Raw genomic sequence first — 9,597 nt, forward strand, 5'->3', positions numbered from 1 at the left:
CAAACGGATGGCTGGATCAAGTCGTAGCACATGCGGGGTCGTCTGTAAAATATAACGATAGAGTTATTTGGTTATAAGGTAAAAAAAAAAATGTCGAGCCAATCCAATAGGCTTTCGGCGAAAAAATGGGATCATGCCATGGTTATGAATGGTTAATAATTCATAAAACGCACTCTTTCCACTGACACTCAACCACGTATTAAATCAATAACTGGAAATAAATTTACTCCATCCAAAAACGAAGCTCTTCCCCTTTCGGGCATTCTCAATAATTTATGAAATCGTATGAATAATTCCAGAGTCTGCTTTTGGACTTCCAGGTACAAACAATTACAAAAAGCAGACAACAAGAGAAAGAATGTGTGAATATGTTTATGGGCGTGTGTTTTTGTGGCTGTGGACCTAAGGTTTTTTTTTTATTACTCTCGCTCGCACAAACAGAGACACGGAAAGCGGATGTCTCGTGAGCCATCTGCACCTTGGCTTTTCAACTTCACGCGTCTTCAGGATGTCCATGGAATTTCGCTATAGAAGTCAGAAGAAGTAGGCTTTCCCGAAATACACTCAAACAACAAAAACAAACAAAAAACTAAAAGGCTAGGTCAAACCAAGCCTCTCACCTAAATTTTACATAATTCAATGTGTGAATAAAGTATTTATTTAGTTGTTTCCTTTAATTAAATGTATAGATTGGGCTGGTAGCTAAGTAGGCTACATTGATCAAATGAATAATGAAGTTTCTTTGTTATAATACTATTTGTTTTAAACGTAGGCTACGATATCATCCAGTACGTAATAGGTGTATTACTACAACAGTTTATATAATAATACTAATACTATGCCTCTTCTACCACTACTACTACTTCTACTGTATACTACTAGACTACTACTTCTTCTATTAATAATAATAATAATAATAATAATAATAATAACCCATGTTTAATATGCCTTTACATAGATACTTCATTTGGACCACGATAGATCGGGCTGAATCCGTCTGTAAGAATAATACCCATTTGTAATCTTAGAATGGTATGCCGATGCTATATTTTTTAATGCCGCACTTTCAATACAATTCTACTGCTTCTCCGTGATGAATACGGCACCACAATAAGATCAAACCTATGATTTGGCAATGCAATCTTTACACTCAAGTTGGTTCAATTAAAACTATAAATAAAAAATAAATGAGCTTGAATATTACCTGAAGATAGACGTCAATGAGGCTCTCTCTAATCAAGACTCTCATTATTGAATATTTGGTCAGTGTGGCCTCTGGATCTGAATATGAAAGTTTAATATCCGGTAGGCTACACTTCATTTAGCGAACGGAATATCAGTGTCCTACTTTACATTTTTAATGAATAGCTAGATAGCACTGTGCATCAGTTTGCAAAGTAGTGTGTGCAATAAGTCTCCACTTTCTGAACTTTGAATAGGCGTTCCTTTATTAATACATTCCTTCGAGGAAAAAAGCATTGGAAGATTTTAATCATTAAATTGGAAAGCCGAATTGAATGTGTGTTATCAATCTATCCGGCATTCTATCAGGCAATACATGCATATATCAAATGTGTGCCACATATTGGGTGTAAATTAAACACATGCAAAACAATGCTATTCTGATGTAACAAGTACCAATACGTAACACAAGTGCTGGGTCAGCAAGGGATTACTATATTTGTTCTAATGTCTTTACGCAGTGGAATCCAAAAAGCTCCCCTCTGACTTCACTGGAGACGTAGAAACGCAATGTTCAAGACTATTTTAAAAGTGCTGAATGTACTAGATGTGGAGCCTTACTAAATACTATAAGCAAAAAGGTGACCAATTGTGCGCTAATTCAAAGTGGGCATCAAAAAGACAAGCTAATAAACTTATTAATTAAAAATTGAATTCTAGCTCCCACAGGATATAAAGTAGGCCTACATTATAAATGGAATTTCCATATAACAATGATGAAACGGACAAGTGACACGGAACAGAATTAAACGTGTGTTATTAAGTGTTTGATTATATATCTTTGTATGAGTGTGTGTGTGTGTGTGTGTGTGTGTGTGTGTGTGTGTGTGTGTGTGTGTGTGTGTGTGTGTGTTGTGTGTGGTGTGTGTTGTGTGTGTGTGTGGCGTGCGTGCGTGCGTGTGTCTATTGTATGCTTTGAATAACTTAATGATTTTGTCATTCAGTCAATGAATCAGAGGGTCAGTCTTCTATGTCCTTGGTTTAATCAGTTTTCACTGTTTTGTTTTCACAGTATCCCTGGAACTTCGGTGTTGCTTCTTCATCTTCATTCTGCGATTCTGGACACCAGATTTGAACTGCCTGTCTGTTAGGTCAAGGTTTTGGCTGATCTCATAGGCGGCGCTGTTTGTCGATAAATACATGTTGTAAGGGAAACTCCTTCTCCAGCTCCAGAGTTTGGTGCTTAGTGTAAGGGCTGCGTTCCTGCTATCGGCTTTAGCAGACAGCAGCCAACCGTTGTTTCCCTCAGTCAGCCAGGTGGCTTCTTGTAACCTATAACAAAGAACGATCCGTATTATATTAACAGAGAACGTCAGCACAAAAAAAATACTGTCTACAAAAATGTAGATGTGTAAAATATGTATTAGTCCTTGTGTAATATGTAGCCTATCCTATTATTAACGACTACGTTGTCTTGAGCTCATGATCATGAATGGGTCATATGCGTTGGGATGTTTCCATGTGTGTTCAGTTGCAATTAAAAAAAATAATTCCATAGATGCCACTGTCTTGTCCGAAACACACAAGAAAACGAACCATTTCATGGATGTAATAAAAAACTTGGCAACAAAATAAGATGTAGCATGTGGCTAACATAAGTGAAGAAAGGCAGACACATTTGTGCTTTGAGTTGTACATGCCAAACGATGACGAACTGGTGATGAGCTTTGGCCTTGCACTTTTATGAGCTGCTGGAGCCAGACGCGCAGCAACAAAGCAGGCCTCACAGCCCCAGACCCAACATCAATGGCACGCCTACACTGCACGTATTTTCTCTCCGTCCCCGAGCAAAGTCTCTTTCCGCATGCCTGGCTGTGAGGCAACAAAAAAAATTGAAAACTCAAGTGTGGTATTCATAAAAAAAGTAGAAAAGTGGGGAAAAAGGAAAAGACAGTCACCCTGTCTCTTGTAAGACGCTTCATAATTTGGACGCCACGGTTGCCAACTCATTCCTTTACCATTATTTTCGAATGTGTTTGTGTTGTGGCCGGCCTATCACCACATCATTCACTAATCCCTGCTGTCTTCCTTCTATTCGAAACTGGTTAACTAAACGTGCAATGCGTTTATATTATTCTTCTAACCTCTAGCTTCGACCGCTTTTTACCCACCTAAATAATGACTCGGTAATCTCTCCGTTAGGTTGTCCTCTCCGTGAACAGTCGGTCCGCCTGCCTTTGCTTTGCTCTGCTGGACGCCCGCCGGTGATGTTTGGCCGATAAAGCCAGTTTCGCGTCGACTGACTTGAAACGACGAGGGAAATTCTCCGTCCACCTGTGTCGTCTACAAATTCTTCGAACCCGCTGTCGTCAAGAATTAACAGCCTCCCTCTGCTCTCATCGTCAATCTCGTCCACGCTGTAAAACCAAAACACACTGGGTTTTGCATGCGTCAATGGAGTCTAAAGGTACTAAGTGACCCCTTCGTGCCGTCGCGCGGCAAATTCCGGTCGTGTGTGTGCTTGTGATGTCGTGAGTTGTCTGCAAAGGAGAGTGTTCGTTGCTGGGCTGGGGTGCGTAAAAAGTCAGCGGGCATGCGAGCGATTGCTTGTCGTGGCACCGGGGCTGTCAGTGCGTAAATATCTCCATACTTTATAATCGTCACTGCTAACGCCGAGTGCGTTAATGGGAGCGACTTTAACGTATCGAGCAGCTTCAAGCGATTCCTTGTTTGGTTGTCGTGGACGCGCTGGTTGTGAGGAAAGCCGACACGACCCGACTGTTGGACATTACACCGTGATGATGTTGGGAGAAATGATCCCAGAATCGGCAGCGTTGTTTTTGCTCCATTACTTGCAATGACCAAGTATGCCCTACTTGTACGAGTCCAATTTGATCGAGAAGAGGTGGCGCCGGTGTTGGTCCTTGATGGGGTTCGATTCCAGGATTACGCACGATAAGGACGAGTCTCTGCCGTTGGAAGATCGTTCAGCCATGAATGAGGCACCTGCCCTTTGGTTTCCTGCGGTGATAAGTTTTTGCCAACCAACCAATGTTTCGATTCGCTCCAACCGGTTTCCAATGGACGAATGGATTTTGGCTTCTTTCGTTGGTAAAACGAAATGACATCAGGCGGAACGGGGGCGAGACAAATAAGCTGCCGAAGATGCGTGCATCTGCATCATTCTCGTCGGCATGTCAAATAAAAATCGGTCTTAGAAAGAATTTGCTGGAGTTTTATTGAGTTATTCGGCGGTGCAGAGGGTATTCAGTCCACGAATGAAATGGCTATTGGATGCATGGTTGTATCGCAGTCCAAAAATATTTCCATTAAATTGGACGTCTTGGAAACTAACTTTTTGTCGTATATGGCATCGGCCAACTCTTTATAGCCTATTTTTTTAAATTGGCAAATGGACATATTTAATAAGAGGAGGGAATATTTTGACGAAAGTCGAAGAGAATGGACCCTGTGTTCCATAATTGGAGGAGAGAGAGCAGTGGGGAGCGAGCTGCTTCCTGCTTGCAGTCTGGGGTTCACGGGCAGACCCCGCCTCTCGGGTTTTGTTTTGATCCACTTTTTTTTGGTTCACTTTTCATTCTTTCCTAGACTATTTAATTTGTATTTAGGCCTATTCGAAAATGACAGTTTTCTTTATCCATGGGTCTTTCTAACGTCTTTCCATTTAATGGATAATACAATTTAGAATGCCTAAGTGGATGCTTTTGATGGGCGCATTCTTTATTCCATCAGTTGGAAATGAAAGAAATTGCGGAAAAGTACCTATAAACACGATATCCATCTTCTTCTGCCTCCTCAGAACGACAGAGGTCCCAGAAAAAAGAGAGCTCATCGGAAAGTCTGAAAACTGCTGTGATTTCCATCTCTGCATCCAATTAAGGCGCAGGTCAACGAAGGAGCTCGCGATGGAATTTCCACCCAGGATTATGTGCTCATCCGACCTATGCTATAAATTATCTATAGTCCTCCTAAGTCATATTATGTTGCCAAGAGATGGGTTACTTCGGCCACTTCTAAGAAACTGTAACAAAAACTGCACCTCCACGACAAAGAATTATTTATTTACGTAGGCCTTAACACAGTAAACTTCAAGCTATTTTACAACGGTATCTGCATCATAATTTTAAATGATTATGGTCAATTTATCTTCATGTGATGATGTGGACGTTTTGTAGCAGAATTTAAGTTAGGCTACCCTATTTTGTTTCCAAAATAATGTAGTCATCTGTAGTTGTGGCTTATATCTCTATTTCGTGGTAAAACAGGAATGACAAAGCCATAATCGTATGGATTATAGGTCACTTTATTTTATTCTTTTATGACCAAATAACTTGAAGGTTGAAACTTCACGGGCTAAAGAATAGTCCTACCGCCTCTTCTAAAAAGGGGTCTAGCCTAGAGACGTCCAAAATTACATTTGTTTATGAGAGCCAAATTATGTAGGTTACCAACATTTTACAAGGAACACAATAACAATATCATAGATCTGGAATAAATAAAATAAATAATGGAAGTTACTATTAGGCATAATAAATAACCTAACCTGAATTAAAACATACAGATTTGCTAGCTGTAATCACACACACACACACACACACACACACACACACACACACACACACACACACACACACACACACACACACACACACACACACACACACACACACACACACACACACACACACACAGACAGACAGACAGACAGACAGACAGACAGACAGACAGACAGACAGACAGACAGACAGACAGACAGACAGACAGACAGACAGACACACACACACACACACACACACGGACACACACTTACAAATGCAAACTTAAAGAAATGTCGAGGAGGATATCACGAAATATTTCCTCACACACGCACAAACGCAAACGCAACGCACTCGATGAAACACAGGGAAAGATTAATAGCCGACATTTTTATTTTATTTTATAAAAGTAGAATATTTATAGGGTTAAACATAAAATTATATAAATTCATGAATAAATTAATGTCATGGACTTATAGCCTACAAATTGTTAAAAGAATTATTTATTGCAATTTGTATTTTTGCAAATTCTCAATATTCTATTCAATATTCTTATATATTTAGTGGTTTAATGCCTATTATTAATGCAATGTTTTTTCTTCGTAAACAGGGAAATATTCTCCTTAAGTCAAATCATGAAAAACTATTTGTAATGGACTTTGTTTAAAGCTTTAAGACATCTCTTGAATTAAGTAATAATAAAATAAAATAATAGGCCTATTTCTTTATAATTAAGGTGTATTACTATCTGGTTCTCAAACTTTATGCAAAAGCCTGCTTAGCATATTATTAACTGATGATCACTTTTAAAAAATATGGCTTGGCTAAATACAATAACATGCATTGCAAACGGGTGAGGATAGTACCATACCCAAAATAAATAAGTGGGCCAAAAGTCATCAAATATAGTTCGCATCGTCGCATATACTTCTGTTACATTTTGGATGCCATGGCAGAGGGGATGTACCCGCATGGACATATTATAGATATACCCTTTCTGACTCCAGAGGTCACTGTTGTCATGATGCCTTTCTTTTAAATTTAAAATGTCCGTCCTTGAGGCTTACACTTTAATTTTTTAAATAATTACTGTATAATTTCAACGTATAGGCTTTGATTTTTGATTGTAGCCTACTTATGATCCTCTATTATTCATTGATATGATTCATTTAATTGCATAGAACGATTTGTGGAAAATTATATTCTGTTAATTTCTTTCCTACATTTCCTACATTTAGGGGAAGCCGAATTAAAAAATCTTTGAAATTTGTGCCCTACCCTATATAACTTGAATGCGTTGTATTTGAGGTCACTGCCTTAAATTGACGTAGTAGGATGTAGCACGCATTAATTAGACTCACTTTCAACTTACAAGTTTAAAAAACTGCTTTGTTTAACATTGTGTTGCATAGCTCACTCACAAGTTCATATTTTACATTTAAATCAATCCATCAACAAAAACAACACAGAGCTTTCCTATTGAAGGTCAGACTTAAACACACCAAACTCACAAAAATAGCAATAAAAAGCCAAGGTATTACTTGAACTTACCATATTCCAACCATGGCTTCACCAACGTTTGAGTTTGACAGAAGGTTTAAGCACAGCGGACATATATGCATTCAGTCCTGCTCATGTCTCCCAATGTGTAATTCAATTGCCGGAGTTGTAATCCCCGTTGTTATACGTTCCCCTTGAGCTCGGCTGGTTGCGTGTGTGTATCTTGAAATACTCCTGTGTGCCATTGGACGTGTGCAATCACACTCATGCGCCTGTTTAGTTTGTGTCTGGTCTAGCTCGGCCCGCTGTTAAAGCCATTTAAGGGTTTTAGGGGAAGACAGGCTGTTGAAATGACCTCCATGTGTGCTGGCCAGCAATAAAGGCCCCTGAGGATGTCACTGTGTGTGCGTTTGTGCTAGTTGGTCTGTCTGTCTGTCTGTCTGTCCGCCTGTGTCCGATGTGCGTTTGACTCACATGTTGAAGTCCAATTGTCAAAAGTTATCATTTTGAATAAATGCATTTCAAATTAAAGGGGTAAAATAAAAAAATGGACAGAAAGACAGCCATTGTGTGTGTGTGTGTGTGTGTGTGTGTGTGTGTGTGTGTGTGTGTGATTGTGTGTGGTGTGTGTGTGTGTGTGTGTGTGGTGTGTGTGTGTGTGTGTGTGTGTGTGTGTGTGTGGTGTGGGAAGCTAGCAGGAAGAGAACGAAGGGCCATGCCCATGACTCGAGCTATGTAGGAAATTAAGGCGAGTTTACTGCGGGGAGTATATAATGTTTCCCAACCTTTTACTGCTCAATTACGTTTGTCAAAAAAAGTATTTTGTCCGTGATTACGTTTTTATTGAACGTAGGCTATCGCAAATACGCTCGTTCTCCAGCCTTTTTTTTGCCATTCATGTACTTCTAGGATTATGTTGGTTAGAAACGCCTTATCACAGATATGTTAAATGTCATGTCATTAAGGCAATTTCCCTTTTCGGCGGAACGTTTCATTTAACGTATTTTGTCTGAAAACGTAGGCCTATCTTGGCCGTGAATACGTTTTATTGAACAACAACAAGGTTAGGCTATAAAATACATAAATTCCTGATTATATACATTACATGAATTATAATTATTTGGAAACTTCCCATCACTGCCAGTACGGCGAAGGTGACGGTGATGCAGGGTTGCAAGCTTCACGGGTTGTTTTAAAAACGGAGTCGCGGGTGTAACGGTACGGCCACACCAAACGCGCGCCAACGCAGCTAGATGAGTCCATGTCCATGCAAGTGAACGGAGCGTTCCCTCTTCGTCATAACTATCAAACCAAACAGCCTTCACATTCACCGAGCGAACATTATGAAAGTAAAATGCACATTTTTCGCTAAAAATGTTTCCATAAACGCATTTAATGGCGTAACTATGTTACTATTTCCACCCAGAATAAAGATAGTTGTCGGCCGTGGCTGCGCTGGAGTCCGAGGTAGGAACCCCAAACGCCGCCGTGTTTGGGTGATAGTTTAGATCGGGTTAGATTAAATAATCTCTGATATAAATAACAATAATCGGGTTAAATAACTTCACATGGTGTGTCTGGTGTGTTTCCAGCATTCGTAGTGTTGATCAGCAGAGAAATAGTCCGCCAAGACGTTGAGGTTGCTTAGCATCCAGAGACTCTGTCCATGCAAGTAAACGGAGCGTTCCCTCTTCGTCATAACTATCAAACCAAACATCCTTCACATTCACCGAGCGAACATTATGAAAGTAAAATGCACATTTCTCGCTAAAAATGTTTCCATAAACGCATTTAATGGCGTAACAATGTTACTATTTCCACCCAGAATAAAGATAGTTGTCGGCCGTGGCTGCGCTGGAGTCCGAGGTAGGAAACCCAAACGCCGCCGTGTTTGGGTGAAGAGTTTAGAATAGAATAGAATAGAATAGAATAGACTTTATTTGTCATTGTGCATTGGATACACAACGAAATTTATTTGTGCAACCACTAACAAAAGTGCAGTTGTGCTGGGTGGAGGGTAGGAGTGTAGTGTGATTATTAAGTTCTGTGATGGCCCTGGGGATGAAACTGTTCTGCAGTCTGGAGGTGCGGGCTGTAGTGGCCCGGTAGCGCCTGCCAGAGGGTAGCAGGGTGAAGATCGGGTTAGATTAAATAATCTCTGATATAAATAACAATAATCGGGTTAAATAACTTCACACGGTGTGTCTGGTGTGTTTCCAGCATTCGTAGTGTTGATCAGCAGAGAAATAGTCCGCCAAGACGTTGAGGTTGCTTAGCAACCAGAGACTCTGTCCATGCAAGTGAACGGAGCGTTCCCTCTCCGTCATAACTAGCAAACCAAACATCCTTCACATTCACC

The 9,597-nt window shown here is 40.1% G+C and overlaps 1 long non-coding RNA gene across 1 annotated transcript; it reads right to left on the minus strand.

Annotated features, from left to right (window-relative positions):
* Window positions 1–1,425: 1,425 nt before the first annotated feature.
* On the minus strand, window positions 1,426–7,720 carry LOC115538792 (uncharacterized). The gene is made up of 2 exons (XR_003975555.1): window positions 7,290–7,720; window positions 1,426–2,514 (listed from the first exon to the last, which is right to left on the minus strand). It is a non-coding gene; the product is annotated as an uncharacterized LOC115538792 (long non-coding RNA).
* Window positions 7,721–9,597: the final 1,877 nt, after the last annotated feature.

Source organism: Gadus morhua, chromosome 2 (genome assembly GCF_902167405.1).
Source record: "Gadus morhua chromosome 2, gadMor3.0, whole genome shotgun sequence".
Taxonomy (NCBI): domain Eukaryota; kingdom Metazoa; phylum Chordata; class Actinopteri; order Gadiformes; family Gadidae; genus Gadus; species Gadus morhua.